The following is a 12471-nucleotide window of genomic DNA, read 5'->3' on the forward strand; positions in this document are numbered from 1 at the left end:
TGTAGAACTGGTAGCTACTTTTTATTTCCGCTCTGATTACTACCATTTATAAATGGTTGATTTATATAGGCTAGTAAGGTAAAGTTTTGTACCTGACAAGTTTGGGCTATCTTGCTTCTGCAGCCTTCAAGGAAGGAAGGCTGCAGAAGCAAGATAGCCCAAACTTGTCAGGTACAAAACTTTACCTTACTAGCCTATATAAATCAACCATTTATAAATACACATTAGTAGGCTAAATGAACCTCTTTAACATGATTACTGCCATGCACATAAAGAACCCAGTTTCATTACTCAGTACTAAGTAGTTCCCACACGTTGCACATTATGGTGGCTATTTATTGCTACCATGCAAAATTCCGATAGCTAACATTAGCATTATCATCTTGATTTGAGCATCAAAAGTCACTTACTAGTTTAGCAGGGAATTTTCGGAATTGGGAAACATGCTGGCTGGAATGTCCAGGGTGAGTGGTGTGTGCGGATGATGGAACGCTTTGAATCGTTTGAGGTATGTGGGATGTAGAGAGATTTGTATATTCCCCATTCATATTCAAAGAGAGGAAATCCTTGGTAATTCCTGGTAATCAAGGATTTTTTGAAACCGGGAAACATTCTGGCTTGAATGTACAGGGTGAGTGGAATATGTGGACGTTGGAATGGTTCAAATCGGATGAGAAATGTGGGATATGCAGAAGTTGGTATATTGTCAATGGGGAGAATTTCCTGGAAATTCTGGAAAAACCGGGAATTTGGGGAAAGAAAAAAACTGTTTTGCCTTCGAGATCTCGCAAGTGTGTGAATGGTTGAAAGGTCGGAATTGGGTAAAAAGTGGCGCAACATTTTTAGAATTTTGGGCATTGTGGAACTTTGACTGTGTCCATTTATTGGAATGGGAATTTCCTGAAAATTTAGGAATTTCAGAAAAGTCAGGAATTTTTGAAAATGTTGTTGCTCGCGTCCTCGAAGATATAAACGGGTTGGTGTTGGAACCTTTCAAATCGGATGAGAAATGTGGGACATGAAGAGATTTAATTGCCCATTCATTGTCAATGGGGATAAATTCATGGAAATTAAGGGAAAACCACAAATTTTGGGAAAGAGAAAACGTGTTTTGCCTTCGGAATCTCGGAAGAGTGTGTGTGTGTGTGTGTGTGTGTGTGTGTGTGTGTGTGTGTGTGTGTGTGTGTGTGTGTGTGTGTGTGTGTGTGTGTGTGTGTGTGTGTGTGTGTGTGTGTGTGTGTGTGTGTGTGTGTGTGTGTGTGTGTGTGTGTGTGTGTGTGTGTGTGTGTGTGTGTGTGTGTGTGTGTGTGTGAATGGTTGAAAGATCGGAATCAGGTAAAAAGTGGTGCAAATTTTTTAGAATTTTGGGCATTGTTGAATTTTGACTATGTCCATCTTATTTAATAGAAATTTCCTGGAAATTTTGGAGAAACAGGGAATTTTTGAAAATATGAATACTAATATCCTAGAAGATATGAATGAGTTGGTGTTGGAATTTTTTTAATCGGTTGAACATTTTTGACATGGTAACAAAATTGGTATTTTGGAAATCCTGGAATTTCGGGAAAACCGGGAATTTGTACGGAAAAAAAAGTTGTCCCAACTAAAATGAATGTTTTGAAGGTGGAATGGTTGGATTGGTTCAAAAAAGTGGACTGTGAAAACTTTCCAGGAAGAGGTGAAAATAGGGCTTTGGAAAACTGGGAATTCCTGGAATTTGTTTTGAACTTGGAAAATGGTAGTTTAAATGTCCAAGATGAGTGGAGTGTGGGGATGGTGGAACGGTTCAAATCGGGTGAGAAATGTGGGATATGTAGAGGTTTAATTGCCCATTTATTGTCAATGGGGATACATTCCTGGAAAAAACGGGAATTTTGAGAAAGAGAAAACATGTTTTGCCTTTGAGATCTTGGAAGAGTGTGTGGATGGTTGAAAGGTCGGAATCAGGTAAAAAGTGGCGCAAATTTTTTGGAATTTATGGCATTGTATAACTTTGACTATGTCCATTTATTTAATGGGAATTTCCTGGAAATTTAGGACTTATTTGGAAAAAACAGGAATTTTTGAAAATATGTCCGAGAAGATATGAATGGGTTGGTGTTGGAATTGTTCAAATCGGTTGAAAAATGTTGACATAGTAACATAATTGGCATTTCAGAATTCCTGGAATTTTGGGAAAACTGTGAATTTTTACAGAAAAGAAATAGTTGTCCCATCTATGTTTTGAAGGTGGAATGGTTGGATTGGTTAAAAAAAATGTGGACTTTAAAAACTTTCCAGGAAGAGGTGAAAAGGGGGCATTGAAAAACTGGGAAATCCTGGGATTTATTTTGAAAAAAAACAGGAATTTTGGGAAAGAGAAAACCTGTTTTGCCTTTGAGATCTCGGAAGAGTGTGTGGATGGTTGAAAGGTCGGAATCGGGTAAAAAGGGGCCAACATTTCTAGAATTTTGGGCATTGTGTAACTTCGACTATGTCCATTTATTTAATGGGTATTTCCTGGAAGTGTAGGACTTTTGGGAAAAACTAGGAATTGGAATGTTGTTGGAATTGTTCAAATCGGTTGAAAAACGTTGACATAGTAACATAATTGGCATTTCAGAAATCCTGGAATTTTGGGAAAACTGTGAATTTGTACACAAAAGAAATAGTTGTCCCAACTATGTTTTGAAGGTGGAATGGTTGGATTGGTTCAAAAAATGTGGACTTTGAAAACTTTCCAGGAAGAGGTGAATAATCTTCTCTGCTGGAAGACACATATTGACAAACTGTGCAATAGACTGCAACAGAGGCTATATTTTTTGCGAAGATTAAGATTGTACGGCGTAAGCACCCACATCATGATGATTTTCTACCGTGCCATTGTAGAGAGCATCATTAGATACGGGATCACCTCATGGTTTGGCAACCTAACCATTAAGTTAAAAAGCAAACTGGCCGGCATGCATAAAACGGCAATGAAAATCGTAGGGAGGAAAGAATATGAGCCTATACAGAGCATCTATGAGCAGGCAGTTAGGAAAAAAGCTAAGAAAATGATTTCCAACTCACAACAGCCACTCTTCCCTGAATATAGAACCCTGCCATCAGGGAGAAGACTCCGGGTCCCACTATGCAAATCGAACCGCCTTAAATGATCATTTGTCCCAGCCTCCATTAAGCTGACCAACAAGGTGCAATAGAATGTTAATACATAGGTTAGCACTTTTTTAGCACATAGCACTTTAGAACTAAGCACTTTAGCACAAAGCACTTTATCTATGAGCTCTAGTGCAATGTACACTGGCACTTTATCTTTATCTCCATACTGTAGATTTGATGCCTACATCAAAGTGCCATCTATGTCTATCAAGCTCCATGTTCTGATGTTTAAATGTTAGTTGTCTGCTTGTAGTTGTGTCTGCGCTTGTGTTTTTGTTCTGTTGTTTTTGTGTATGTTAAGAAAGCAATGATGCACTGTGCCCAAGACAAATTTCCCCGCGGGGACAATAAAGTTGAACCTTGACCTTGATAGGGCTTTGAAAAACTGGGAAATCCTGGAATTTATTTTGAACTCGGAAAATGTTAGTTTGAATGTCCAAGGTGAGTGGAGTGTGGGTATGGTGGAATGGTTCAAATCGGGTGAGAAATGTGGGATATGTAGAGGTTTAATTGACCATTTATTGTCAATGGTGATAAATTCCTGGAAAAAAACGGGAATTTTGGGAAAGAGAAAACATGTTTTGCCTTTGAGATCTCGGAAGAGTGTGTGGATGGTTGAAAGGTCGGAATCGGGTAAAAAGTGGCGCAACATTTTTAGAATTTTGGGCATTGTGTAACTTCGATAATGTCGATTTATTTAATGGGAATTTCCTGGAAATGTAGGACTTTTTGGAAAAACCAGGAATTGGAATGGTGTTGGAATTTTTCAAATCGGTTGAAAAATGTTGACATAGTAACACAATTGGCATTTCAGAATTCCTGGAATTTTGGGAAAACTGTGAATTTGTACAGAAAATAAATAGTTGTCCCAACTATGTTTTGAAGGTGGAATGGTTGGATTGGTTCAAAAAATGTGGACTTTGAAAACTGGGAAATCCTGGAATATATTTTGAACTGGGAAAATGTTAGTTTAAATGTCCAAGGTGGAGTTTGGGGATGGTGGAACGGATTTGTGCAAGGTTGAGAAATCGCCCATTCATTTTCAATTGGCAAAATGTCCCGGGAAAACCAAGGATTCTGGGTAATCTGGGATATTTTTAAGAATCTTTTTTGGAGAGCTCACCATTCCCTGGTCGAGACGAACAGTTCTGATGGGCAAAGTATAGCTGACATCACATACAGACATGCGCAGTGAGGACAACTTTGACCCAAACTTGGGTTGTTTTCCTGAATGACCCTCGGCAGAAACCACATAGAAACTCGGATCCAAACTATATGACGTATTCCGATTGGCGTGTTCACATGACGCATTTTTATCCCAGTTAGGCTTTTAATCCGATTAATGGTGTCCACGTGCACGTGGTTAGTTGTCAGTGCCCGGCACACCTGCACACCCGCAGGTCATTACCCCCGGCATGGACCTGGCGTCTTATCCGACAGGCGATCCAATCAAGGATGTAAATACATGTAAGACCAGAACAGCGGTAGAAGAAATGTCTGTTTTCCCTCTTTCAGCCTCAGGCTAAAAGACGTTGGAATCCAATTAGCCAATTAGCATTGATTATGTCCACCCCCTGACGGGCGATTAGACGCAAGCTGGAGGCTGCAGAGTCTGAGGGCCATCAAACAAACCATCTGCACCTTTTCATTCGTCTTGGTCCTCACCGCCCCCGCGTGGCGTCGGTGGCACATGAGTGCGCGTGCATTGCACACGGAGATAATAAGCACGCCGTCTTACATGAAGGTAAACAACACACGCCATGAATAAGAAACGACAGCCGCGCGTGCGACGGGTGACAATTGTTTCCTGATGGCTGTTTATGTTGCTACGTGACCGCACACCGCGGGGGACTGAGGGTGTGCAGGGGGGTGGGGGGGTCATCTCTGGACAGAAATGGCAAAACTCCCACACTAAGGAAGTAAGTACACAGCGCACTAAGTGTGCTCATCTAAGTGTACTGACCGAGCACTTAGATGACGGATTGGACTGATTGTTTTCCCGGGTTTGGTATTACTTCCTGTCCAGGGCTCTGGTTTTTGTTTCCACTTCCTGTGCACTTCAATTTGCTGCATTTCACCTTTGGTCTGAGCCCTGGTTCCCTCCCCTGTTCCTGATTGACAATCAGGAGACACACTTGTCTCCGGTTGTCAATCAGGAGACACACAGCCCTGGTTGTCAATCGAGAGACACATCTACCTGGTTGCCAATCAGGAGACACCTGTCCCTGGTTGTCAATCGAGAGACACATGTACCTGGTTGCCAATCAGGGGACACCTGTCCCTGGCTGTCAGTCAGGAGACTCACCTATCTCTGGTTGACAGTCAGCGGACACATGTACCGTGTTGCCACTCAGGAGACACATATCCCTGGTTGCCGATCAGGAGACACCAGTCCCTAGTTGTCAGTCAGGAGACACCTGTCTCTGGTTGACAGTCAGTGGACACACGTACCTTGTTGCCAATCAGGAGAAGCACGTGTCCCTGGTTGCCAATCAAGAGACACATCTACCTGGTTGTCAATCAAGAGACACATGCACCTGGTTGTCAGTCAGGAGACACATCTACCTGGTTGTCAATCAAGAGACACATGTACCTGGTTGTCAGTCAGGAGACACCTGTCTCTGGTTGACAGTCAGTGGACACACGTACCATGTTGCCACTCAGGAGACACATATCCCTGGTTGCCGATCAGGAGACACCGGTCCCTAGTTGTCAGTCAGGAGACACCTGTCTCTGGTTGACAGTCAGCGGACACACGTACCTTGTTGCCAATCAGGAGAAGCACGTGTCCCTGGTTGCCAATCAAGAGACACATCTACCTGGTTGTCAATCAAGAGACACACTTGTAACTGGTTGTCAATCAAGAGAGACATATCCCTGGTTGTCAATCAAGAGACACATCTACCTGGTTGTCAATCAAGAGACACATCTACCTGGTTGTCAATCAAGAGACACATCTACCTGGTTGTCGATCAAGAGACACATCCCTGGTTGTCAATCAAGAGACACATCTACCTGGTTGTCAATCAAGAGACACATCTACCTGGTTGTCAATCAAGAGACACATCTACCTGGTTGCCAATCAAGAGACACATCTACCTGGTTGTCAATCAAGAGACACATCCCTGGTTGTCAATCAAGAGACACGTCTACCTGGTTGTCAATCAAGAGACACATCTACCTGGTTATCAAGCAAGAGACACATCTACCTGGTTGTCAATCAAGAGACACATCCCTGGTTGTCAATCAAGAGACACATCTACCTGGTTGTCAATCAAGAGACACATCTACCTGGTTGTCAATCAAGAGACACATCCCTGGTTGTCAATCAAGAGACACATCCCTGGTTGTCAATCAAGAGACACATCTACCTGGTTGTCAATCAAGAGACACATGTACCTGGTTGTCAATCAAGAGACACATATCCCTGGTTGCCAATCAGGGGACACCTGTCCCTGGCTGTCAGTCAGGAGACTCACCTGTCTCTGGTTGACAGTAAGCGGACACACGTACCTTGTTGCCAATCAGGAGACACATATCTCTGGTTGTCGATCAGGAGACACCTGTCCCTGGTTGTCAGTCAGGGGACACACCTGTCTCCGGTTGACAGTCAGCGGACACACGTGCCTTGTTGCCAATCAGGAAAAGCACGTGTCCCTGGTTGCCAATCAGGAGAAACACCTATACCTGGTTGTCAATCAGGATACCCACATGTCCTTGGTCACATTGGGGAGACTCCTGTGCCTGGTTGTCAATCAGGAGGCACACCGGTCCCTGGTTGTCAAATCAGGAGACACATATCCCTGGTTGCTGTCTCTGGTTGACAGTCAGCGGACACAGGTACCTTGTTGCCAATCAGGAGAAGCACGTGTCCCTGGTTGACAATCAGGAGAAACACCCTATCCCTGGTTGTCAATCAGGATACCCACATGTCCTTGGTCACATTCAGGAGACTCCTGCGCCTGGGTGTCAATCAGGAGGCACACCGGTCCCTGGTTGTCAAATCAGAAGACACATATCCCTGGTTGCTGTCTCTGGTTGACAGTCAGCGGACACAGGTACCTTGTTGCCAATCAGGAGAAGCACGTGTCCCTGGTTGACAATCAGGAGAAACACCCTATCCCTGGTTGTCAATCAGGATACCCACATGTCCTTGGTCACATTCAGGAGACTCCTGCGCCTGGGTGTCAATCAGGAGGCACACCGGTCCCTGGTTGTCAAATCAGGAGACACGCTTTTTCCCCGGTTGCAAATCAGGAAAAAGATGTGTCCCTTGTTGCCAATCAGGAGACACATATCCCTGGTTGCTGATCAGGAGACACCTGTCCCTGGTTGTCAGTCAGGGGACACACCTGTCTCTGGTTGACAATCAGGAGAAGCATGTGTCCCTGGTTGCCAATCAGGAGAAACACCTATCCCTGGTTGTCAATCAGGGTACCCACATGTCCTTGGTCACATTGGGGAGACTCCTGTGCCTGGTTGTCAATCAGGAGGCACACCGGTCCCTGGTTGTCAATCAAGAGACACACTTTTCCCCGGTTGCAAATCAGGAAAAAGATGTGACCCTTGTTGCCAATCAGGAGACACATATCCCTGGTTGCTGATCAGGAGACACCGGTCCCTGGTTGTTAGTAAAAAGTGGCCCAACATTTGTAGAATTTTGGGCACTGTATAACTTTGACTATGTCCATTTATTCAATGGGAATTTCCTGGAAATGTAGGACTTTTTGGAAAAACCAGGAATTTTTTAAAACATGTCCTAGAAGATATGAATGGGTTGGTGTTGGAATTTTTGCAAATCGATTGAAAAATTTTGACATAATTGGCATTTACAGAATTCCTGGAATTTCGGGAAAACCGTGAATTTGTACACACACAAAATGGCTGTCCCATCTATGTTTTGAAGGTGGAATGGTTGGATTGGTTCAAAAAATGTGGACTTTGAGAACTTTCCAGGAATAGGTGGAAATAGGGCTTTGAAAAACTGGGAATTCCTGGGATTTATTTTGAACTCGGAAAATGTCGGTTTGAATGTCCAAGATGAGTGGAGTGTGGGGATGGTGGAACGGTTCAAATCGGGTGAGAAATGCGGGATATGTAGAGGTTTAATTGCCCATTTATTGTCAATGGGGATCAATTCCTGGAAAAAACGGGAATTTTGGGAAAGAGAAAACACGTTTTGCCTTTGAGATCTCGGAAGAGTGTGTGGATGGTTGAAAGGTCGGAATCGGGTAAAAAGTGGCCCAACATTTTTAGAATTTTGGGCACTGTATAACTTTGACTATGTCCATTTATTCAATGGGAATTTCCTGGAAATGTAGGACTTTTTGGAAAAACCAGGAATTTTTGAAAACATGTCCTAGAAGATATGAATGGGTTGGTGTTGGAATTTTTGCAAATCGATTGGAAAAATTTTGACATAATTGGCATTTACAGAATTCCTGGAATTTCGGGAAAACCGTGAATTTGTACACACAAAAAAATAGTTGTCCCATCTATGTTTTGAAGGTGGAATGGTTGGATCGGTTCAAAAAATGTGGACTTTGAAAACTTTCCAGGAAGAGGTGAAAATAGGGCTTTGAAAAACTGGGAAATCCTGGAATTTATTTTGAACTCGGAAAATGTTTGAGAACTTGTGGTGGCTGTTTGCGTATTCAAGAAGTTGTCTCTTCCTGTTTGAATGTTAGACCAATCCGAGAAGCCGGTATGAATGTATTAGTGTGGGCTGGTCTCCTGAAGCTTTAGTAAAACTTGATAATATTCCTATTCTGTCTTGATGGTCCTTCTTACTCTGCATATATGTCATCTGAGAGAACTTGAGATCGACCAGTGACTTTAATTCCCTGAGAGGGAATACTGGTCAAACGCAACAAGACCCAGGCCACGTTGTAGAGACTATGTCTCCCCAATGTGGCCTGGGAACGCCTCGGGATCCCCCGGGAGGAGCTGGGCGAAGTGGCTGGGGAGAGGGGAGTCTGGGCTTCTCTGCTTAGGCTGCTGCCCCCGCGACCCGACCTCGGATAAGCAGAAGAAGATGGATGTATGGATGTTTTTGCTGGCTCGTGGTCCGCTGCTGCGGCCACGCTGGATCTGAATCAACACGCTGTTTCAGTCCTTCTTCATAAGGCGCTAGAAATCCACATTGAATTATTGTCAGGTTTCATATTTCCCCAGAAAAGATGAAAGTCTTGGCGTGGGTGAAAGAATCCACCGTGTCCACTTCCCTCCAATGTTGTGATTAAAACCAGGCCGAGAGAATGACTTTTGTCAATAATTGAATAAAGTCATAATTATGCAAGAGCTTTTCCGTCACGCCGCCTTGCACTTTTGAAGCTGTTAGGAGCCCAAATAAAATGTGCTCAAACCCGACGCTCAAAAAACCCGAGCCCTTGAAAGTCACGTCACCGTGGCAACGGCTCTAATGACAGTTGGGCTATCATTTTCCCTCATTAGTAACTTCTCCGCCCCCCCGCCAGATAATTGTAGGACAAGTGGAAGGAAGTACGAGGGCGTTCATTGTTCAACGTTGCACAACAGCACCAAATAACTCTGGAACACTTTTTGCCATCTTTCTGCGCAATTGAAGGGAAACTCAAGGGGGCGGGGCTAGAACGAAGCAGCGTCTCGATTGGTGGACAGAGAATGGCCGCTTCCAGGATGGGAAGAAGACAAGGAAGTAAGGATGCTCCGATGAGGGCTTTATGTGAATGTTTTTCATGTCATTTTGGCAGTCTATCCAACTGGCCAAACATCACCCAAATAGGCTTGATGAAACCATTTAAACTAGGGTTGATCATGCATGCAGTACTCCCGCTACCCTGCGGGGGCAACAGCGAGGCATATGTGTCACAGGAGTAGAAGAAGATGATGTATTCAAACCTGGGGGAAAAAAATCTAAATAAATTGCAAAAATGGAACTTTTAACAATGACTGGACAGCAAAGTAAGAAAGTCATTGTTTCCTGGGGGAACCTTTTAAGTGACACTCATCACGACACTCTTTGTAAGTAGAAAATAGAATTGTTTGTTTTGTGTTGAAATGGCTGACTTTGTGATGCCTTTTGTATTTTTTGTAGAGGGCGATAATGCTGCAACTTAGGTTTAATTGTGATGAGTCACAGTCATTGTGTGCAATGTTTGATGTAATGGTTTTTTTTTTACCGCTTGTCCCTTTTAATGCATGTAAAATACACAATGGACGCTATGCTTTTGCAATGTTTACTTTTATGTTCACATTTTCAGTCTTACAATCCGACATGGAAAAGCAAGTGATTACATTTCGGGGCTGATCCGGATCACTGACTTTTTCACTATGTAGGAAGTCCTTATTTGGTCCTGGCAGGATACGACGTCCTTCATTGTTGTCGACTGTGTTTACACGTGTGGCCCCTTGTTGTTGTTGTTTGTTATTTACGCTGGGAAGGACACATGTGATCGGGAGTGTTCGCTACCACCATTAACCCCCCCCCCCCCCCCCCCCCCCCCCGACTGACAACCCGTTGGTGTCCCAGAGTCCGGCAATTAGATTAGTTGTCCATCCCAGCACGGCGCCTTTGAACTGTAAGCGACAGGAAATGAGGACAGGATGGTGAGACACGCTCTCAGGTTGCGTGGTGACGTGACTCCCGTGTGGCCGAGCCAGAAGACATTTCAACTGCCGGGGTGTTTTCCTTGCAGCGCCTGCTAGATGATTAGGACTTTTATTTACGCACTCGGGCCGAGTGAGTCCTGATGTCCACGCGTGGAACGCCCCTCTCTCGCCTCCGGTTAAATGAAGCGTCAAATAGGATTCTTTTGTTCATTCTATCGCGGGAGCGGAGAGCACTTTGGCGTGTAGCCTCGCTGGGATGACCTTTTGCCGTCTTTTTCCTCGTTACCCGTCACCGGACTTTTTCGGCGAGAGTCTCGCGGGGCCGACATTTCACTGCAACACTTCCAGATCCATCATGGTGCAGAGAACTAATGTGCAGAGGTTGCAAACAATAACGCGGCCAATGAGAGAGGACATCCATTCTGGAGGTTGAAAAACCTGCCGTGCGCACTTTTTCACCAAAAACTTTATGCTTCATGTACCAGTGATTGGCAGTAAATGGTAATGGTAAATGGGTTATAAAAACCCCGTTTCCATATGAGTTAGATGTAAATATAAACAGAATACAATGATTTGCAAATCCTTTTCAAGCCATATTCAGTTGAATATGCTACAAAGACAACATATTTCATCTTCAAACTCATAAACTTTATCTTTTTGTTGCAAATAATAATTAACTTAGAATGTCATGGCTGCAACACGTGCCAAAGTAGTTGTGAAAGGGCATGTTCACCACTGTGTTACATGGCCTTTCCTTTGAACAACACTCAGTTTTGGTTTGGGAAGTGAGGAGACACATTTTTGAAGTGGAATTCTTTCCCATTCTTGCTTGATGTACAGCTTAAGTTGTTCAACAGTCCGGGGGTCTCCCTTCTGCTATTTTAGGCTTCATAATGCACCACACATTTTCAATGTCTGGACTACAGGCAGGCCAGTCTAGTACCCGCACTCTTTTACTATGAAGCCACGTTGATGTAACACGTGGCTTGGCATCGTCTTGCTGAAATAAGCAGGGGCGTCCATGATGGCAACATATGTTGCTCCAAAAGCTGTATGTACCTTTCAGCATTAATGGTGCCTTCACAGATGTGTAGGTTACCCATGTCTTGGCCACTAATACACCCCCATACCATCACACATGCTGCCTTTTACACTTTGCACCTAGAACAATCCGGATGGTTCTTTTCCTCTTTGGTCCGGAGGACACCACGTCCACAGTTTCCAAAAACAATTAGAAATGTGGACTTGTCAGACCACAGAACACTTTTCCACTTTGTATCAGTCCATCTTAGATGAGCTCAGGCCCAGCGAAGCCGGCGGCGTTTCTGGGTGTTGTTGATAAACGGGTTTCGCCTTGCATAGGAGAGTTTTAACTTGCACTTACAGATGTAGCGACCAACTGTAGTTACTGACAGTGGGTTTCTGAAGTGTTCCATGTGGTGATATCCTTTACACACTGATGTGGCTTGTGGAAGGTCACGGGCTTAGCTGCTTACCTGCAGTGATTTCTCCACATTCTCTTTGATGATATTACGGAGCGTAGATGGTGAAATCCCTCAATTCCTTGCAATAGCTGCTTGAGAAAGGTTGTTCTTAAACTGTTCAACAATTTGCTCAGGCATTTGTTGACAAAGTGGTGACCCTCGCCCCGTCCTTGTTTGTGAATGACTGAGCATTTTATTATTATTTTAGTAATTTTGCACACACAAAAAAAATTGGACAATTGTCTTCCCATGTATT

This window comes from Entelurus aequoreus, linkage group LG05 (genome assembly GCF_033978785.1).
Source record: "Entelurus aequoreus isolate RoL-2023_Sb linkage group LG05, RoL_Eaeq_v1.1, whole genome shotgun sequence".
Classification (NCBI taxonomy): Eukaryota; Metazoa; Chordata; class Actinopteri; order Syngnathiformes; family Syngnathidae; genus Entelurus; species Entelurus aequoreus.